The 23045-nt window shown below is 40.4% G+C and overlaps 1 long non-coding RNA gene across 1 annotated transcript; it reads left to right on the forward strand.

Annotated features, from left to right (window-relative positions):
• The first annotated feature begins 260 nt into the window (after positions 1-260).
• LOC109026879 (uncharacterized) lies at positions 261-22852 on the forward strand. Its single transcript, XR_008679852.2, has 5 exons — positions 261-644; positions 5357-5463; positions 6465-6563; positions 12569-12687; positions 16077-22852. It is a non-coding gene; the product is annotated as an uncharacterized lncRNA (long non-coding RNA).
• Positions 22853-23045: the final 193 nt, after the last annotated feature.

The following is a 23045-nucleotide window of genomic DNA, read 5'->3' on the forward strand; positions in this document are numbered from 1 at the left end:
GCTCTGTCTAGCCAATCTAGTGGGGATTTGGAGAACTTTTATATCTAGCTAGAGGATTGTAAATGCACCAATCAGCACTCTGTGTCTAGCTCAGGGATTGTAAACAAACCAATCAGCACCCTGTCAAAATGGACCAATCAGCTCTCTGTAAAATGGACCAATCAGCTCTCTGTAAAATGAACCAATCAGCTGTCTGTAAAATGGACCAATCAGCAGGATGTGGGTGGGGCCAGATAAGGGAATAAAAGCAGGCTGCCTGAGCCAACAGCGGCAACCTGTGTGCTGGGTAGCCTTCCACATTGTGGTAGCTTTGTTTTTTTGCTTTTTGCAATAAATCTTGCTGTTTTTCATTCTTTGGGTCCGCGCTGCTTTTATGAGCTGTAACACTCGCTGTGAAGGTCTGCAGCTTCACTCCTGAAGCCAGCGAGACCACTAACCCACCAGAAGGAAGCAACTCCGAACACATTTAAACATCAGAATGACAAACTCCAGGCACATCATCTTTAAGAAGGGTAACACTTATCGCGAGGGTCCGCGGCTTTATTCCTGAAGTAAGTGATACCAAGAAACCACCAATTTCCGACACATTAGCATTACAAGTCCTGCATCTGAAGAAACCTCTCAGTCTTAGGCAAGCCAGTATGGTAAGTTACCTGACTTGAATTGGGTTCTGTACCTCACTAACCATGTGACATTGGGCAAGATGTTAAATCTCTCCAAGCTCAGGTTTCCACTTCTGTAAAATAAAGACAACGGCCATATGTTTCAGGGCTCTCATGAAAATTACATTAGAGACAATGCATGTTAAATGACAATGCATGTTAATTTGCAGGCAGGCAGTAAGGAGAATGGCAATCTATTACTACTGCTGTTATGACCGGAAGGCCAGGCTCTGGCAGTTATTCAGTGCTACTGAAATTCCTGCAATTCTCTCCTCCCTTGTCCTCTAGAGCCTCTAGGGCAACAATCATATGCCCCAAATCCAAAATTAGTCATCAGGAGTAGGAGGACAGCCTCATGATAAAAAGGTGATGCAGGTGAAGCCAGTTCTTTTTCTTTTTTCTTTTTTTTTTGGTAATTGACTTACAATTTATTGGCTTTGTGATGGTATAAAAGTGATACACATTCAATCGACATTGTAGTTAAAATTTCGAGTTTTGATCTTTTCTGAGGCTAGCAGTATGCTTCATGATCTTCTTTCTTGTGGTGCTGGGCAGCAGCAGTGAGTTGCAGCTCCGAGTCAGCCATGATATCATGAGGGTAAATAACCAGTACTCTGCAGTGTACTCTGTCTGTACCAGATGATTTTGTCCAACTGTAGGCTAATGTAAGTTCTGAACACCTTTAAGGTATGCTAGGTTAAGCTAGGATGTTCAGTAGGTTAGGTGTATTAAATACGTTTTTGACTTATGATATTTATCAAGACATAACCTCATTGTAAGTTAAGCAGCATAAAATAAAGAAAAAAATTCACCATTTTACTATCTTCAACAGTGAACAAGAGAGCTACTACTTAAGAAAAATTTTAAGCCCAAATGCTTAAATGTATTGGCATAGCTTTTGGGGGCATTACATTGCAATTATTTTAAATGCTCTTCTTTCTTCAAAGAAAAAGCGCAAACGGTATTTATAAAGCACATTGCCATTCAGTAAAGCTCCTTCCTCAAAGAAATTAGGTGATTTCAGTCACCGTATGTGGTTTGAGTCCATCTAAGTATAAAATTAACATTTCTAGTAAATTAGTACCCTTGTTTTATAAAAAGCACAAGGCAAAGCCAATTCTTAACTCTCCTCTTCTGAATCTTTTTTCTTTCTCCTACCCCTCCTTCAACCTCCTCACAGATACCTCAAGTTCCCATGTCTTCTACCTCAAAATTTGCCCTGAGGAAAGGGGTTAAGTGTTGTTTGTACTTGGAGTGATTTAAAAGAGACTCCTGTAAGTGTCTGCATTTTAAATCTCTTGGGTTGTAGAAGAAAGGTTTTGTCTCTCATTAAAGAAAATTCACACACTACAGAGGTTCTCTTTGGTGGCTATATCAGTTCAGCTAGGTTCAGCTGCCCATGTGAGAAAATATAAAATCATAGCAATTTAATCAAGATGGAGGTTTCTTTCTGTCACATATAAGGGCAGGTATATTAGTCCATTCTCATGCTACTATAAAGAAATACTCGAGACTGGGTAATTTATAAAGGAGAGAGGTTTAATTGACTCGCAGCTCTGCATGGCTGAGGAGGCCTCAGGAAACTTACAGTCATGGTGGAAGGGGAAGCAGGCATGTCTCATATCGCAGCAGGAGAGAGAGTGTGTGTGTGAAGGAGAAACTGTAAGACACTTACAAAACCATCAGATTTTATGAGAACTCACTCAGTATCATGAGAACAGCATGAAGGAAACTGCTCCCGTGAGCCAATCACCTCCCACCTGATCCCTCCCTCCACACATGGGGATTATGAGGATTACAATTCAAGATGAGATTTGGGTGGGGACACAGAGCCAAACCATATCAGCAGGTGCGGCAGTTTCACAGCCATCACCCCTGACATGAACCATTGCATCTTCAGTCTTTCTCTCCTATCTTACTGTTGACATCCTTCTGGAAGGTTACTTCCTGTTCCAAGAAGACTGCTGAAGCTGCAATCATGATAGGTCATTTAAGACCATAAGAAAGGGAAGTTGAAAGGGGGCAGAGGAATACCTGCTGACTGACTTAAGAGTTAGCATTCTTTTTTTTTCTTTTTTTTTTGAGATGCAGTCTCACTCTGTTGCCCAGGCTGGAGTGCAGTGGTGCAATCTCGGCTCACTGTAACCTCCGCCTCCCTGGTTCAAGGGATTCTTCTGCCTCAGCCTACTGAGTAGCTGGGATTACAGGCGCCCACCACCACACCTGGCTAATTTTTGTATTTTTAGTAGAGACGGGGTTTCACCATGTTGGCCAGGACAGTCTCTATCTTCTGACCTCGTGATCCACCCACCTCGGCCTCCCAAAGTGCTGGTATTACAGGTGTGAGCCATTGCGCCTGGCCTGAGTTAGCATTCTTTAAGCAGCCTTTCCCAAAGCCCATGAAACACTTAGGTTTGTGTCTCATTGGCCAGAGCTTAATGACGTGGTCACCACTAGCTGCCAATGATTTTGAAAAATATATTCTCCTCTGGGTGAATTTCAGCCTTACATAAAATCTGGCTCCAGACACTAAGGGTGAAGGAGAGAATGCATGTAGAAAATACACCAAATGGTCAGCTGTCACTGGTGAAAGCTTCTGTTTCCCTGGATGTTGGTTGATAAGTGACATGAGGCCAGGATCACTATAGCTGAAGATCTTTCTGTCCCTCAATGCTGGTGAGCAGCCCCACATTGAAGCACTTCCCGGGGACTAATAAAATAATGAAGAGAGTTATGCTAGTATTGGAGAAGTTTGGGTTCAATTATTAGCCAAAGGGTCTGATGTCCAAAGGATGTTCTGTCTCAAGATTTAAAAACTTTATGTAGTCTTTTTACATATAAGAGAGTTTAATAATTCATATATTTTCTTAAGATTCTATTTACAGTTTCTTACTTGCTATTCAACTGCATAATGAAATTAATAACTTATGGGACTCTTAAGAACAGAGGTTATTTCCGTTCCAACATTTATTGATCATGACTCACATGGGAAATATGAAATGACCAATGAACCTTCAGCTCATGATTTAGAATTAGTAATATAGTGGTAGCTGATTGCTGAGTGAAAAATAAATCTTATGGGACAATTTCTAGCATGTCCAACAAACAGTAAATCATTTCAACTTAGTTGCGAGGTACAAACAGGAGCTAGAATTTCTCAGCTAACTTTGCATGGTGTGGGTACAATCCATACAGTACTGAACCTGGCCCCAAATATGCTCTTCTAATTCTTCTTCCATGGATACATGATTCTCTCTAACATTGAGGTTTCATCTAGAAGTACAGGCAACAAACTAAAACATCCTTACAGCTAAAAATAGCGATGAGAAGTAAGTGCCAGAGTTGGCTCCACAAGTACAGCAGCTCTGACCCATGAGGAAAGCACCACTAGATATTTCAGTCTGATTGACCAGAAAGAGAGTAGGAAACCTTAAGTGCCCTCAAGAGCTTCTACTTAATAAAGGAAAACATTGAAAACAAAGCAAACTATTGGGTATATTCATTTTAAACTGAAAAACAGGAATGGACAGGCCTTTTTGTCGACGGAGAAAAGAGAATTTTGAAAAATACAAGCAGTTGCCATTTCTTTGTCCATCGTTTGTGAAGCCCTCTAGAAGGAGACGGTATGTGGGTAGCATCAACAATAGTGGCTACAATACATTATGTTGATGGAGAAGGAGTGCTTAGTGCTGGCTGCCTTCTGGCTCAAAGCAGTCATGTCCACTTGTGTCATTTAGCGGAATGCCTCATGATATGAGGAATAGAAATCGTTTTCCCGCCACAAATCGATTGTATGTCTTGTATTTCATAAATTACGTCATATCCAATGTACCTCAATTTTTTTTTTTTGAGACAGAGTCTTGCTCTGTCACCCAGGCTGGAGTACAATGGCACGATCTCGGCTCACTGCAACCTCCACTTTCCAGGTTCAAGCTATTCTTCTGCTTCAGCCTCCTGAGTAGCTGGGACTACAAGTGCACACCACCACACCTGGCTAATTTTTGTATTTTTAGTAGAGACAGGGTTTCACCATATATTGGCCAGGCTGGTCTCGAACTCCTGACCTCGTGATCTGCCCTCCTTGGCCTCCCAAAGTGCTGGGATTACAGGCATGAGCCACTGCACCCAGCCTACCTCAATAATTTTAATAACCTGATACCCTTTTCTGTCCTCTGCTGTGATTGTGTCTTAGTGACAGGTCACAAACTCTAAAACACAATAAAGTCATTTTTTTTTCCATGAGTTCAAAAGCAACCTGTTAAGTGAACATTAAAGCCACCTGCCACTGCTAAATTCATAACATGAATACATGGGCATGAGCATGGAGCCCTTCAATTTATTCTTTCAAAAGCCAATAATAATAATAGCTGCCCAGCAAATTGCCCAGTTTGAGCCCGGACACTCTACAGACACCTTTACATTCATATTCTTATTTAAGGGAGCATTTACATCATTTTTCACAAGGGGAGAGTGAAGATTACAGTCTTACAAATATTAAGTGCCAGTGTCATTTAAATGTGGGTCTGTCTGAATTCAATCCCAGACCCTTTGCTCCTGTTTGCCTCATGAAGGTTGAAATTCCTTTCTCCTCTGACATTATTTTAGCATACCTTATTGGAAGAAAAGGGGAGACATGTTAGGGGTTTTTTATTTTAGGATTATAATAGTTTTGTTAATTTCTTTTTCCAAAACAGTGCCTTGCTCTGTTTCCCAGTGGCACAATCACAAGCTCACTGCAGCTTCAACCTCCCAGGCTCAAGTGATCCTCCTGCCTCAGCTTCCCATCTGGCTGCAACCACAGGTACATGCCACTACACCTGGCTATTTTTTTTTTATTTTATGTAGAGATGAGATCTTGCCATGTTGCCCAGGCTGGTCTCAAACTCCGAGACTCAAGCGATCCTCCCACCTCACCTTCCCAAAGTGCTAGGATTATAGGTGGGAGCCACTGTGCCTGGCCAATTTTGTTAATTTTTAAATGAAATCTAAGCTATGTTATTTTGGCCAGATCTAAGTAGCACTCAAAGTGTTCTGCACATCTTTCTAGATTATAACTGGACCTATCTTTTATCCATGTGCTACACCAGGGCACTCCACAAATATTTTCAGTGTAATGAGAAAATAACCACAACTAATTCAAGGGAATAGTGTTCTGATACCCACTCTGTGTTATGGTGTTTGGGGGATTTGCTTTTGGTTTTGTCTACACACACCTTACTATGGGAAAGAAGCAACTATCCTTAGACAGTAGAGTGTTTCAACACACTAAGCACATGGCATTGAACAAGTTTAGAAGAGTCTGGGAAAATAGGGTGAATAGTGTGATTCCAATCTTGTAAGTGTGTGTGTGCACACGGAAACTAACATGTCCAGTTTGTTTTATAATATATGCATGTAATGATCTGGAAGGAATTACAGCAGAATTATAACAATGGTTACCACTGAATGTTAGGAATATTTTTCTTTTTCCTTTTTGCTTCCTTCTAAATTGTGCTAAAATAAATGAGTACTGCTAATATAATGCCCCACAAAAATAATATCTTTAATGGGCATGAAAATTCTCAAAGCAAAGAACGGGTGGCTGGGGGCACTGTCACGTGTCATGAGGCTTCTTAGCATTGCACCCATCCCTTGTTTATGAATGTGGTCATTAATAATAAAGAGGTATCTCTTTGCCAATTTTTCATTAGCTGGAAAGATAAACTGGTCTCAATAAAACAATAAAGCCAACAGGTTTCCCATAGGGCATTACTATGAACCAGCGCCATTTAATAAGCAAATATTCTCATTCTCTTTGTGTAGCTTTGTTTCTGTGTTTCCTTTGTGCAAGGATTGTTACTAGAGATAAGAAATCAAGGCATCATTTTGGTTATCTATTTCCATGGCAACACGTGGATTCGAGTAAGTGTCCTTGGCATTGTTGCTATTTGTTGTGTGCAATTTTTACAGACATATGACTCTTCTAAGTAAGAAAGGTTAATTCCATGTGATGATGCCTTATTTTGGTGTAAATATTTGAGGCAGAAACAAGGTGCACTTTTGGCTCTTTGAACTCACATTAATATCCATAATTCTGTGAGCAGCAATAAAGAGTGCCAGTACACTGCAAAGATCATTTTTTTCATGACAATTTTCTCTCAAAGGGTCACAAAACAAACATCTGTTTAGGACTACTAGTTAGTATAGAGTGTGACAATAATGATGTTTCTTGTTAAATTTTATTCTCTCTCTTTCTCTCTCCCTCTCTCTGTCTCTCTCTCTCTGTCTCTCATACGCACACTTAGAAAGTAGAATATGAATTTCCCCTTTATCTTTACTGAAGTGGAATAGACCAAAATTGTGTCCAAAATGTTTTCTTGTAATGTTTTCTAGATAAATACTTGAAACTAGCAGCGAAATTGTATAGAAAGCTGGAAGGCAGAATTCTGTTCCCAATTTTGCCACCATATCTGGAGTCTTGGGCATTTCCCCTATCCTCTCTGTGCTTCCAATTTCTCATCAGTGAAATGACCTAAGCTCATAAAAGGGAAACCAATTTTAAAGAAGAGTGAAAAGCTGTAACATTCCTTAGCAAAGGTTGCTATTGTATGCAAAATGTACTAGAAATGAAAGTGACATACAAAATTGCATTTTGTTTTTATTTCCTTTCAGTCCCTTTTGGGTGCATAATACAGAATCTGTCTTGGGAAGGACAGATGGCTGACAGTCCCAGCTGCAGCTTCTTTGGATGCACTGCAGTTTTTGTGCTGAGGTCATACTTGTCATACTTTTCCTATCTGCTGCCTGTCACCGGCTGAGCATGGTGAAGGTAGCAGTGCAGGCCTATCCCTGCCCCTTGCAAGACACTTCCAATGCGAACTCACTCCTCCTGGACTCCCCATCAACCCAGCTGAGACGTCCAGAACTGCCTGCAGTCTGAGACCCCTGCCCAGTCTTCCTCCCATCCTCCTCAGGAGTCTGGCCTGCATTGTAGTCTGAAGGCCCTGTCCACCTTGTCCTCCCTCTTCCCCTTTATCCTCCACGGGCACTTTCCCCTAATAAATCTCTGCCATATCTAATCTCATCCTGGCAACTGCTTCTCCAATAAGGACTGATGCACTGAGGAAGAGAACCTACATGAGAACCTGAGCTCACACTAGTGCAAGGGGCCTGTAGCCTTTGGAGGACAGATCAGAGATCAGGCTGTCCTTTTTCCTGTGCTACCACCAATGGCCAAGGCACCATCATTGTCCACCATGATGACCTGATTCCCCTGCTGCCTCTCTTACTCCCGAGAGTGATTAAAACAAAGCATTAAATTAGGTAAGGTCCTCTCTCATCTACAGCTTCCCATCACTCTTGAAACATCATATGAATGCACCATAACTGACACAGGCCTCTTGGTCTGGATGCTGCTCCACCCTCCATCCTCATTCCTCCTGCCCTCCCTCTTCCTCACTTGGGCCTGCTTTGCCTTCAAATGCATAGATGCGCTCCCTCCTGGCAGTGTCAGTGTCCTGTTTCCTGATTCCTCTGATGAAGCCCCACCTCCTTCCATCTTCTCAGGACTGCTTATTGTCAGGGCCAGAGCCCAGATCCAACATCCCTGCCAGGGAGGGTCTCCCTAACCACTTTCCACAAAGCCCCTTGCTTCCAGCCATTCTTACCATGTTACCATTTAATTTTCTTCATGACAGTTTTTCTCCAATGCTATCTAGATTGCTGTTCTCCGCTAAAATTAAACAAAGCAGAAACTATGTTATCAGGAGCCCTGTCCTTCCATCGCCGAGGCCTGGGACAGTACCCTTGCACAGCAAGAGCTCCATCAACATTTGTTAAATAAATGAGGTCTGGCAGAGTTTGACGGCAGATTTATGATATAAGCTCTATCCTTTATCTTTGCTACACAATTTTCAGTAAATTCTGCATTGCTTTCTAATATTTTTACCACGAATATTTTGTTTGGGAGAATACAAATAAGTATACAGACATCATTCTAAAGTCAGCTCACAGGGAAACAAAGAATATGTGGGAACAGCTACATGTCAAGGTTAAAAATGCATGAGAAACTGGGAAACAATTGAAATAGCATTCCAGGTGGCAGTATTGCAGAATGAGGAAGATAGGAGTCCAATGGCTCCATTCAAATTTGAGGTCTACCACAACATAGTTGTGATTTTCAACTAGTTACTTTGTACCTCTTAGCACACATTTCTTAACAGGCAAGATGAGAACAATATATGCTTTGCCTACTCTAGAGGGTGATTATGAAAGTTTTTGAGAAAGTGTCTACAACTCTGCAGAAGGCGAAAATTTTGGACAGTAGAGTTTTCCAAAGAGTCAATTTTGGGCTATTTAAAAGACCTTTTATGTAAAATGACCCCCTTGACCATGATCATGACCTTTTATTTTCATAAATAATGGTGATGTTACATATAACTTTTTCTCTCTCAAATACCATTATCTGGCAAAATAGAAAGTCAGACATTTTTTGATAATTTTACTAGTCTGTGAAACCTAAAAATTTGGGATCCACCTTGTGAAAAATCTTAGAAAGCTATAAAAATGTAAAAAACTGTTGTTCCAATTTTCTTAAGAGGAGAATACTTCCTTAACAAACTCCTGTTTACGGAAAGAAAGGTTTGCTCAGTGCACAGAAATATAAATGTCTTTACACTCTCCTGGACTTGTGTGATTTATGAGGAGGAAGATGAGAGAAGGAGAGGGACCTAGATAGGTAATTTGTTCTTCACGTCCCTTGGAAACTACTGGAAGGCATTAGAATTCAAGTCCTATCCCTTAGAAGCCCAGAGTTTCATAGTCACAAAGTAAACCCTCCAGGTGAAACCTGCCTTTATTTGCCATGCTTTCATTTTCATTTCACTAGTCATGTGCCTTACCCTACAAAGTGAAGACAGAATATTTGTTGCTCCGTTGATTGACATCTGTGATTCTGTTGTGGAAACAGAATGTTTGTTGAATGTGGAAATAAATGCCACCCTCTCTTATACAAACATTTAGAAAGGAAATACAGTAAATCCTTTTAAATATTGTTTGTTAAGCATCCTTTTAAAGTGCTGTTTCAGTGAAGAAAAACTTTACTTAATCATCTGCTTATCATTCACCACACAAAGGCCTCTTTTGTAATGGCATGCATGGAAAAGTTTGATAACTTATTAAAAATGCCCTATGGAGGAAAAAAGGTTAATAAATATATAACTTTAGCAGGTCAGACACTGCCCTATGGCCAAAATGTTTGGTATTCAAAAGAAAATGCCAGCATCTTGCTACTCAGACTTCTGAGCAAGAATTGCAATAATGAGTTCAACTCTTCTATAAACACACAGCATTCACATTGTGTAGATGAACTCAGCAAAGTTTACATTTATACATGACAATAACCCTAAAGTCCTTGAAACGTGCCCTAATAACACATGCAACATTAAAAATAGGAGAAAATTTAGAAAGTATCTAACCAACCTCCTTGTTTTAAGAAACTGGGAGGCTGGGTGACATAGTTAAAAGTATCTGGGCTTAGAGCCAGACAGACAGATCTGCCCCAAGCTTGTCTCTGCCATTTGCCAGCGATAAGGTCCTTAAGCGACATTCACCACTTACCACCACCCACCCCTACCTCCTCATCAGTGAAGGGAGGATAATAATAGTCAGAGATCATCTAAGTCACAGATATGTGGCTTTTGCAAAGTTACCCAATTAGTTTAACCTTCAGAACCCAAATTAGGAAGCAAGTATGGATGTTGTTTCCCTGCACGATTAGCACATAATCAATGAGCAAATGTCTTGTGCATATGGCTACTGAATAGAGGACAGGAGGGGCGGGGGGTCATAAACGCCCAGCCATTTTGCAGGATGTGTGGCAACTCTGATGCACATACTTGCTGTGGTTTGAATGTATCCCCCAAAAGTTCATGTGATGGAAACAGCTCCCCTCTGGGTGGGCCAAGGCTTTGCCAAGCCTCCATTTTCGTTCAGTTTCTCCCACAGCTGAATCCTCCTTCCATTCACAAGTATTAATTCCTTATAAATGCCTTAAACCTGATACAACAGTGTTTGGAGGTGGAGCCTAATAAAAGATAATTGGGTCACAAGGGCAGAGCTTACATGAATGGATCAATGTTGTTATCCTGGGAGTGGGTTGATATAAAGCGAGTCCAGCCTCTGGTACCTCTCTCTATGGTGTGTGTTCGCTTCTACCTTCCACCTTTTAGCCATGAGACAGCTCACCAGATGCTAGTGCCTTGCTCTTGGGCTTCCCATTCTCCAGAACCATGAGCTGAATAAACTTCTGTTCTATATAAATTCCCCAGCTGATGTTCTTCTGTTATAGCCGAAGAAAATAGGCTAAGACAGTATTCTTTCCAGCGCTCCCCTCTGGGTGGGCCAAGACTTTGCAAGCCTCCATTTTGGTTCAGTTTCTCCCACAGCTGAGTCCTTCTTCCATTCGCAGGTATTAATTCCTTATAAATATCTTGTACCACAGACTCTGTCTCAGCATCTTCTTGCTAAAAAGTATGGGTTGGCACTTTGCCTCAGTTTCTCTCAGACAGTGAACATAGTGCTAAACAGGAGGGTCTTAGGCCAACCAACTTGAAATCAAACTGTAACTTATATCTCAATCTTTCCTTCCAATCTCATTCTTTAACCCTCCCTGTCAGCGTCTGACTCAAGCAACATGGGTTTTTTCACCTCCCACCTTTAAAACCCACTGCTCTGCTGTCTGGGAGAAATGTTTTCTTCATCACTCTCTGCCTAAACTTGATTAATCAGGCTAAGCAATGTACCACAGCACTTATTTAGTGTTGATTTTGGCAGAGATGAATTTCTTCTTCTATGAAGTACTATGAATTTGCAAACACAGATGATTTAAACCACAGCCAAGCCCTAAACCAGCTAAGCCTGCAGTACGGTGGACTAGACTCAACAGGATTACAGAACAAGGCAATTCCAGGCCACTTCTGGGCCTGCCTGTAACCTGAGAAGGCTTGAGATATCTGTCACAGCTTCCTGTCTTCTCAATTATTCATTCAAATAATATTTATGGAGTACTGTCCTAAGCACTGGGGATGTATCATTGAATAAAACAATCATGTTCTCTGTCTTCCGAGCTTACAGTCTATGATTAGAGACAAAAATCCAACAAAGACGCAATTAACCATAATTACCCATGCAGGATACTAACAGAATTCAGTGATGGAAAAATGAAGGTGATAAGTAGGAATCTATTAATACTTAGCTATCAGGGAAGGCTTCTCTAGAAAAAGAGTAAGTTGGGCCTGAAAAATAAGAAAACATAAGCCATGGGAGAGTCAGGAAACAGCATTTGAGGCAGAGAGGCTACATCAAATCATTCTTTGTTTACTGAACAAATAAGTTACTTCTGAGCTAAGCATTAAAATACAGGAGGGAAGAAAACTAACTTCTAAACAAGAGAATAAAGTATCATACTCCCTTGAGGCCGGGTGCAGTGGCTCATACCTGTAATCCCAGCACTTTGGGAGGCTGAGGCGGGTGGATCACCTGAGGTCAGGAGTTCGAGACCAGCCAGGCCAATATGGTGAAACCTCGTCTCTACTAAAAATACAAAATTAGCCAGTTGTTGTGGTGCATGCCTATAATCCAAGCTACTCGGGAGGCTGAGGTGGGAGGATTGCTTGAACCTGGGAGGCAGAGGTTGCAGTGAGCCAAGATTGTGCCACTGCACTCCAGCCTGGGGGACAGAGCAAGACTCCATCTCAAAATAAAATAAAATAATGAAGTATCATACTCGAAAGAAAGAGAGAGAGAAAGAAGGAAAGAAAGGAAGGAAGAAGAAAAGAAGGAAAGGAAAAGAAATAAAGGTTGTTTTGTTTTGGTCTACAATTGATTCTTGTATACTAAAAAAAATTTTTTTAAATAATCTCTTACAGAGTCTCCACCTGACTGCATTGCTTCATGGCACTGTGCTTTTGGACATTTGATATCCTTCAGCTAGAATATATTTCTTCATTGTCCATTCACAGGAGCCTTCCTTTCTTAAAGACTCAATGTAAGCATCTCCTCCTTTTTAAGTAGCATTTTTAAAATTGACATATACTTCACAGGACATAAAATCCACCATCTTAAAGCAAGTTCACTCTGTTGTACAACCATCACCACTATCTAACTCCAGAACATTTTCATCACCCCAAAAAGGACACTAGGACCTGTCAGCAATTAGTCCCAATTCACCTCTATTCCCATGCCCTGGCAACCACTAATCTACTTTCTAGCTCTATAAATTTGGCTATTTTGGACATTTAATACAAATGTAATCATAAAATATGTGTCCTTTTTTGTCTGACTCCTTTCATTTAGTGTAATGTTTTCGAGTTTTATTCATGTAGCATGTATCAGTACTTTACTCCTTTTTATGATTAAATAACATCCCGTTGTATGGATTTCATTTTATTTATTCATTAGCTGATGGGCATTTAGGTTACTTTCACTTTTGGCTATTGTGAATAATGCTGCTGTGAACGTTTATGTAAAAGTTTTTCTGTGAATACTTTTTTTTTTTTTTTTTTTGAGACGGAGTCTTGCTCTGTCTCCCAGGCTGGAGTGCAGTGGTGAGATCTCGGCTCCCCAAGTAGCTGGGACTACAGGTGCCCGCCACCACGCCAGGATAATTTTTTGTATTTTTAGTAGAGACGGGGTTTCACCGTGTTAGCCAGGATGGTCTCGATATCCTGACCTCGTGATCCACCCGCCTCGGCCTCCCAAAGTGCTGGGATTACAGGCGTGAGCCACTGCGCCCGACTGCTTGTTTTCATTCTCTCAGGTATATATTTAGGAGTGGAATTGCCGGGTCATGTGGTAATTCTATGTTTAACTTTTTGAGGAACAGCCAAGCTGTTTTTCACAGGGGCTGTACCATTTTACAGTCCTACCTGCAATGTATGAATATTCCAATTTGTCCACATCCTCGCCAACACTTGTTATTGTCCTTTTAAAAATTATTATTATTATTATTATTATTATTATTATTATTATTATTATAGCTATCCTAGTGGGTATGAAGTGATGTAGCATCATAATGACTAATTATGTTGATCACCTTTCATGTGCTTGTCAGTCATTTGTATAGTATATATTCTTTGGAGAAATATCCATTTAAGTACTTTGCTGATTTTAATTGGGTTGTCTTTCTGTTTCTGAGTTGGAAGAGTTGTTGATGTATTCTGGATACTATAGATACTATACTCTTATGAGATGTATAATTTGCAAATACTTTTTCCCGTTCTATGAGTTGTCTTCTCACTTTCTTGACAGTGTCCTTTGACACACAAAATTTTTTAATTTTGATGAAGCCCGATTTTTATATATAAAAATTTATATATAAAAATTGTGCTTTGTCAATTTTATATATAAATATACTAAGATAAATAAATATAAAGAAATATATTTTATACACACATATTTTTAATTGCTTGTGTGTTTGGTGTCTTATCTAAAAAACCATTTGCTAATCCCAGGTCTTAAAGATTTCCATTTATATTTCTTCGAAGAGTTTTATAGCTTTTGCTCTTATGAGTCTTTGATCTTTTGAGTTTTATATACAGGGTGAGAACAGAGTGCTAATTTATTTTTTTGCATGTGGATATTCAGTGGTCTCAGTGCTATTTGTCGAAAACACTATTTCTTCCCTCTCATTAAATTCTTTCAGCACCCTTGTCAAAATCAATTGACCATAAACATGTGGTTTATGTGTGGACTCTCAGTTCTATTCCATTTGTCTATATTTCTATCTGTATGACAGTAGCATGCTGTATTGATAGTAAGTTTTAAACTGGGAAGTGTGAGTTTTCCAACTTTGCTCTTATTTTTCAAAATTGTTTTTCCTATTTTGTGTCCCTTGCCGTTGGAAATTTGATAGGGATTGCATTTATTCCATATGTCATTTTTTTAAAGTTTTTGGTTTGTTTTGTTCTGTTTTTGAGACAGAATTTTGCTCTAGTTGCCTAGGCTGGAGTGCAGTGGCGCAATCTCAGCTCACTGAAACCTCCGCCACCTGGGTTCAAGTGATTCTCCTGCCTCAGCCTCCTGAGTAGCTGGGATTACAGGTGCCCGCCACCATGCCCAGCTAATTTTTTGTATTTTTAATAGAGATGGGGTTTCATCATGTTGGTCAGGCTGGTCTGGAACTCCTGACCGACCTCAGGTGATCCACCTGCCTCAGCCTCCCAAAGTTCAGGGATTACAGGCATGAGCCACTGCTCCTGGCCATTCTATAGATCAATTTAAATAGTATTGCCGTATTAACAATAGCAACTCTTCCAATCCATGAACACAATATGTTTTTCCATGTATTTAGGTCTTCTTTAATTTCTTTCAGTAATGTTTTGTAGTTTTCAGTGTATAAGCCTTGCAGTTCTTTTGTTAAATATTTTTTCTAAGGTTATTTTTTAATTCTCTTGATGCCATTTAAATTGAATGTTTTCTTAATAGGACTTTCAGATTAGTATCTTCTCTCAGGTAAAACTCCCTGACCTTTAGTTCCCCTAAGTGAGAATTGACAACTCCATTCAATGTCATGTCTCCACCTGGCAGATACCTGTATTATAACCTATTACAATATTCCAAAGGCCAATTTATTAAGGCCCTATTTATTTATGCCAATTTCCCTTGCTTGTGGGCAAAGACCATCATGTTCTGTTCCCTTTCTTCACCCAGGACAAAGTGTGAACAGAAATAGCAAAGCCTAGGAATGAAGCTACCTAGAGGGAAAAGATGGGTTTGATGTTTTCTTGATAATTCTAGCGAAAGGCTCAGCTTCACCCAGAAACACACTCTACATCAGTCGTTCTGAGAGATGGTGTTTCAGGCCTTCCCCTGTTAAAATCTATCCACTCCTTTTACTCACAGCCAGTGTATATCTCTTCCCTAATTTTCCAGCCAATTAGAACAACTCATGACTCATCCTGACCTCCCAAAACTGTTTTGCAAATGGAGAGAAGTGATTTTTTTATTTCCTCAATATGTCTCTGGGTTCAGTCTAGCCTAGTATAAATTCTTTGAGAAAAACCGAGTTTTATACTGTGTCTATTGTGGTTGTGCTGACTGACAACATAACGTACTTACTAATCTTATGTAAGTATACAAAACAGTGCTTTGATTTCAGAAGAATGTGCGGGTTTCTTTTGTGGAGTGTGTATATTTCATTTTGCTTTCAGTATGTTTTTCAGTTGGCTTAACCTTTATCATAGAGATCAACAAGAGTAAAAGGGCTTCAACTCCTTGTTCTTCTACTCATTGATTGTGCACATCATCTAATCTTCATGACATTCAGGGTTCTACAATGCAAGATTGTTGTGAAGAGTCTATGAAATTATGTATATAAAGCTCCTGGCAAATACATATTCACGTATGTTAGTTTTTCTTCTCTTCCTTCTTTTTCAGTATACAACATTCTTTCTACACTTAAACTTCAGATGAACTGATTCCAGCAGAATGGACTCTTATCTTGACATAGGGGACCAGAGAATTGGAGCTTCAGAGGACAGGAGCAGCCCCATTTCCTGAATCTTTCCTGGATGCCTACATGAAAATGTCAAGGGCATCTCCATTCCAAATCCTTTCAGTAAAAATCATCAGATAGTGTTCCCTCTGCAATGAGATAATGTTGTGCCCAACATAGTTTGCAGTTTGACTAATTCCTAATATATTCTACAAGGATATAATAATCCCTACCTAACCCCTGTGCATTTTTAGTTTTTTTAGTTTTTAAGCTCATGAAAACTCAAGACTGAAAATAAGTTCTCAAAACTATTTGTGACTAAAAACAACAACAACAACACAATCCTTGCATTCTGACTGTGCGATTTTGGAGATTCAGAAGAGCACTGGGTAAGATTTCTTAAAGAACTCACAATCTGGTTGGAAAGATGGATATTGTATAATGCCAAAGAATCACAAACAACATAATTCAGCAATAAACTGTGATACAGACTTACAGTATCAGAGAAATTCTCAGAAGAGTATGACTAGAGGCTCTATGATTAGAGTGAGACCTTGAACACTGGGTAGGACATGACACAGTAGGTGGGTGGATTTCCTAAGAGAGCATCCCAGGCAAGGGAGAGCAATGTGAGCAGAGACATTGCACCTAGAAATGGATCTTGATGTTCTAAAGGATGAGGAGATTTGAAACTTCTTTACCTGAGAAAGGCATTTTTGCTGTGGCATAACAAGGAGATAATAGGAAATGGGACCAAATTACATAGACTTTGCTATTCTCTTTGTTTCCAGATTCAAACTCTCTCTTTTTAAAGGGAGAGGATAAGAAAGCCTAGAAAGAACAAGTGTTGTTATGCACACATTGAAGGAAAGTCTAGATACTCCTCTCCTAATTGATTGGGAATTTAGGATGTTTCATATAATCAGGAGGTTGGATGGGATCTTGAATGGCTGACTCCATCTCTCTGGGTTGAGGCAGGATAAGAGATAAGCCATCCAATACTGGTTTAAAGCTGTATTTTAAAGTTTCTAGCTATATAGATGTAATCTCTCTGGTAACTTTTCAATTCCACAGCAACATTCGCATCAGAAAATCTTGCTACTAGTGTACTGAAGTATCTCTCATTGTGACCTATCTAAGCCCTGTGCATTTGTTCTGTCCTAGTGAAAATCACAAACAGTCAATGTTCATAGCCAATTTCACTAGCTCCTCCAAAACTGAGCTATTGCCATTCAGTTGCCTTTTTGAACTATTAAATGACTCTCATCTGTGCTTAGTTCGACAATTGCTTCCGCTTCAGGTTATTTTAAAGATTCTTCATTGTGGCTCACAATAGATAAATTTAGATGGCTTCTTTCTATTTTTCCCTATCATCAATTCTTCTTTCCTACTACTTCCTAGAACCCTGGCTTCTCTCAATAACTAGTGTTTAATCTTGGAAATGTCAATTTCCATTTCATCTAGGTATACAGCCGTGTGGAAGAAGCAAGCGTTGAGAGCTAAACAATCTTAGAATTCCAACTTGATTCCTCTGTGACTCTACTTCCTCATCTGCAAAAATTCATAATAGTAATAGTACCAACCTCATAAGTTTGCTGTATGGGAATTATAAAAAGTACTCCCCACTGAGTTTGCTCCATAGTAAGCACTCTATAAAAGTTAATGTTCACTTTTTAAGGCCTCATGTCATCAAATGCTAGCTGTGGCTTGACCTTTGAGCCTGTTTCCTCATCTGATAATGAGTATAATAAGATGTGTCTAATACATTGTTAAGCTCCTGACACATAGCAGCACTTGAGGGATGGACTTATTATTACTAGTGGGAAAAATTTGGTATTCACAATGGCCTGTCCACCCTTACTTTATACTAAAGGAAATGATTCCAATTTTAGGGTCAAAAATCTATTTAAATACAGGCATTTCCCATCTATGTCCAAAGCCTTCTCTGATTCCTTAAGATGTCCCATAAATTTTCTGTAGCTGTCGTCAGTGGCGCTGATGGCTTAGTATTATGGACTACCATTTTATTTGGCAAAAAAAAATGATAAAATTCTTCAGATACCCTTAGATTTGTGCTGCTGATCCCCTAATATTAAAATACTTTGTTAGATTTGGGAATAATAAAAAGAAAACAAAAAAGTAAAATAAAAATGTTGAAATTTTAAATGAAAGGTTGAGTAGCATTTGGAATCGCTTTCAAATGTACATTCAGAAGGAAAAGTGGTCAGTGGTGGCTGTGGCTGGTGGGGGAAAGGGCTCAGATGTGGCTTCTGGGATTCCCTTACGACATTTGCAGAAGTGTGGGAAGGATGACAAGTTCTGCTCCACTCTGGAGCTGCTGAACCTGAGTAGCCACATCTAACATCACATCACTCGTGGGGAGCAGAAGGATAAGGGTTGGGGGTCAAGATGCGGTGTTGGGGGAGGTGGAGGTGCAGCTTCAGCAGATCCTGGCAGGGGGGTCAGAGCTGGAATAGATCACAGTCCCCCCTCTGGGGTTTCCTCTCTGCCTCTCCATGTGTTCAAGACCATTACTGTGACTATGAAAGAGTTGCAGGCTCAGCATGAGGAGCAGCATCAGGGCAGAATATAGTGCTCTGAGGCTTGGCCAATTACGTCTTAGGTCAGCTCAATATTAGTTGTTCTGTTGCTAATGTAATTTTATTACTATATTTACTATGTGTCAGGTGCAAGTCTAAACACTTTACATTTATTTTCTCAGCTAATTTTTGTAGCAACCATATAAGGGGTAGTTCCATTTCACAAATGAGAAACTAAAGCACAGGGAGGCCAGGTAGCTTGCCCAAGCTAGTATGTTCACAAGGCAACTCAGAGGTTTAGCCCCAGAGCACCATGTGTAACCATGGATTTATACTACCTTTCTGGAATGTGGCTTTCCAACATTCCAGTGTTCCATTTTCAGTAATTCTAGTCTGTGAGTGGGTAAATGAATTCAGCTTCTTAGGGCACATTTTGCAAATAACTTCCTATGGTGAACTGTTGTATGGCAAGTAATCAAAGAAATTCAAGCACCTGAAAGTGACATTAAACAGATGAAGACTGGCTGGCTTAATGATCCTTTAGAAATTACATTGCTATCATGTTACCAACTCTTTAAGAGTTAGGGTAAAGATACCTTCCCAGAAAAATAACATAAAACTAAAATCCATAAAAGCTAAATAGCTTATTTTCTCTTCTAAATACAGAATTTTCTTTTTTATTAATCACTAGTTGCATTTTGGGGCAAAACAATGTCTTACCAAATAAGTAAATTTTACTATTTAAGAAAAATATGATGATTTAAGAAACATACAATATTTTGTCTATCTAAATAAATTCAAAGATTTAAAGATTGGCCTTAGATACAGTGTTCATAGTGCAAGAAGTGTGACTGGGCTTTGGAAAGAGATGGCTGGATCCCTGGACCACCACTATCTTTTGGAAGCCCTAAGCGCAAATTTTGGAAAAACTTCTCCCCTGACTAGACTAACTGAGAAAAGTCACTTTCTCTGACTAAGTGAAGTCTTGAGCATGGCATGCAGCTTGGCAAGGAAGAGGTTGGGCCCTTCATCTGGGTGTTTTTATGCACTAAGCAAAATGCCCTTTAGGGCCTGGTGTGGTGGCTCATGCCTGTAATCCCAGCACTTTGGGAGGCTGAGGCTGGCAGATCACTTGATGTCAGGAGTTCAAGGTCAGCCTGGCCAACATTGTGAAACCCTGCCTCTATTAAAAAAAAAATCAGCCAGCCGTGGTGGTACACGCCTATAATCCCAGCTACTAGGGAGGCTGAGGCAGGAGAATCTCATGAACCCGGGAGGTGGAGGTTGCAGTGAGCCAAGATCACGCCACTGCACTCCAGCTTAGGCAACAGAGCGAGACTCCATCTCAAAGAAAACAAAAAACAAAAAAATGCACATCTGTAAGCAATGGCATTACTAGGCCCTTCATCCAAATTGCTTCTCTTCCATAGGAAAAGCCTTTGACATTCTTCTGGGGATCCTCTAGGCCTCTCCCAAACACCTTGGTGTTTTTTGTGCCAGTGCATGCAAGGTTAGGGTTACACAAGGCAGCTGAAGTTTTCTCCTTCCCTTATCTTCTGATTCATGGGCTTGAACGATTTTGTTCTGATACACCAGTAAGAACACCATAAGCAGCTCAACTCTCAAAGTCCCTCTCAGCGAACATATTCATGGCTGTTGTCAACAATAAGGAAACTTTCTCCTCCTGTGGGCCTCTTAAGTTCGTGGGCCTCAAAATTTTGTGTCAGTTCCATCTAATTCCAAGGATTCCTTTCTAAATGAAGCACAAATAAGTTGCAGAACAAACTTTTACCACTGCAGAACTTCCCTATCCCTTCTGTTTCATCTCCTCCTCTCTACCGCAGCACCTAAGGACATTGTTTTCAAAGAGGGACAGCCTGCCTCAGAGGACTTCATCCCTTCTCTAGACACACTAGTCCTCAGAGGTGGCCTCCTATCTTCTCGGGATCTTGTCCATCTTTTGATATTCAGCCCATGTCTTGGCCTTTGGCCCTGTTCCTTGTCCTACATCATTAGATCATATACCAACATTGTATATAACTCCTATTTCTAGACTTACTCATCCCGTTCATCTGAAAAAGATGAAAATCATCCTAATCCAGTGAAGGTGTGCAAGCACCTTGAAGCCTGAACTACAGGGCCCCCCATACTGTGACCAATGTACAGTAGATAATCACAGCCACATGATCCTAGGAAGAGGGCAGAGGCAGGCAGAGGTATTTGGAGAGTGCTGTAGGATTCCAAGATGGACTTCTCCTTGAGCCTGACTGAGGGGTGGGCTGGCTGGACAGATAGGAGAGCTTAGGGCCTCCTTCCTCCCATGTTTGGCCTGAGTGAGCTGAAACCCTGTGCTGAGTAATCTGCACATTTTATCTCCTCTTCTTCATCCCCACTGCTCCTGCACTTGTTCAGAAACTCATCACTTCTTCTCAGAAAATGTATAAAATGAGAAAAAGAAAGGCAGAATGAAGTCCAGAGAGGAAGAAGTCAATGGCACCTGAACAGGATCTGCGGGTACACAAGGGAGCTTGTAGACAAGCGGTGCCTGGCCCCAGGAGGAGGGCCCTCTCAAAGGCGAGGATGGGCCATGCAGGGACCATATCAACATAAAAAGTCACCCAAAGAATGTCAGACAATATGTAATGAGTATCCATTTGATCCAACAGCTGAGAGTTTTTTGGTAACTCAGTGGGTAAAACTGAGAAGGAGCCAGAATTTTGTTTTGTTTTGTTTGAGGTATGCACGGTTTGGGTAGTTCCCTCAACTTTGGATGGCATTTATTTCTACACCATCACACACTCCTGGAAGAGAAGCCACTCCAGGAAGCCTGGACTTTCTAATTGACATCCAGTTGCCTCCAATCCCACTCAATCTTACCTGTACTATTGGCCATCTCCTCTCAATCAAGTTCATTCCATAATGATGTTTTCCTGAGTAAACCAAAAAAAAAAGAATCCTTATAAATAGGCAAAGACTAATTAGTAAAATAGGCAAAGGCTCTCAGAGTCTTTTTTCCCATGTAATGTGCATGTATCTGAATAGGAACTTCTTGTTTCTGGCTGTTGAATTATCCAAAAGGATGGCTTTAGTGGTAAGTTTTGTGCATAAAGGAAAGGAAGGCATGTTAGCCAGTGGAGAATACATTTAGGCCACAGGGACCTTGTGGTGCTTCTAGGATTACAATGGGCTTTATGCATGGATAGCAGATGAGGCCAGGGGAGGAAAAACTCTAGAGATGGAAGGATGGATGGACAAAGGAAGAAGAGAAGAAAGAGAAAATAAATAGCATATGCAATATGTTGAATTTGCACTGCTAGCAAGCAAGAACTTAAGTCACACACATACCCGGAGCCAGGCCCTCAGGAATATTTCTCGACCTTTATGCTTTATTCTTCTCCAGATAGTAAAACACCTACAAAATATCATCAGGCCTTGTTCTTCAGCATGACAAAATGTCCTGCTTCTCGCCTCTGTGAACAACTGGGACTGAGATTGTATCTCCTTTCCACAAGAGCCCTTGGGATCAACACCTATGGAAGGGAAGGGAGGAATGGAAAAAAGGGGAGCTGAGCTGGGATGCAGATCTGCTAGATGCCTCAGACAACCCTGCGGGGAGTTATGGAGATGGAATGCCCTTTAGAATTGTCCAGGGTTCAGGAGACAGGGGAGGCCTTTTTATACCTGCATCGCCTAGTCACTGGGTATGCTTGATGGGGAAGAATCATGACTTTAGGAGAGAGAGGTGGCTCTCTGAAGCTATAGCAATCCCCAAAGGGGACAGACCTTTGCAGATGAGGTCTGTCTTCTGGCAGCACTCCCAGAAACGAAGGTAAAGTCTCCGTTATTCCTGAGGGGGATCCGGATGGCTTATCATGTCCATCACACTCCGCAATGCTATATAATACTATAAAACTTTGCAAATAGAATGAAGGAGAAAATAAATATTGCAAAAGCATACTGTCAAATTTCTACATAACAGAATATTAGGTTTGAAAATATTACCATTTAATTAAATTTCTCCTCCTTTTACAATGATGTTTGCCTTTAAAGGGGTCACCAGAGAATAATTTGTTTCACAGAGCAGCCATGCTATTAATACTACTGTTTAGAGATATAGAAACGACTTTGCAACTGTGAATTGCTAAGAATTGTAGAAATAAAGGGAAAATAAAATTTTCTTTTCTAATTTTGTCTAGTGATAATAATAATAATAAAAATTACCTCTCTAGGTCTTGCACTAGGGAAGAAGGTATAAAATACCCTCTGCTTGCTAGGAGGCTATGGAAACTTCCCAGCCATCTTCTGGTTCCTTGTTAATTTTCTTGAAGTTTGCAGCTTTCCATTCTTGAGGGTGGGATGTGGGGTCAGTAT

This window comes from Gorilla gorilla, chromosome 4, assembly GCF_029281585.2.
Source record: "Gorilla gorilla gorilla isolate KB3781 chromosome 4, NHGRI_mGorGor1-v2.1_pri, whole genome shotgun sequence".
Taxonomy (NCBI): domain Eukaryota; kingdom Metazoa; phylum Chordata; class Mammalia; order Primates; family Hominidae; genus Gorilla; species Gorilla gorilla.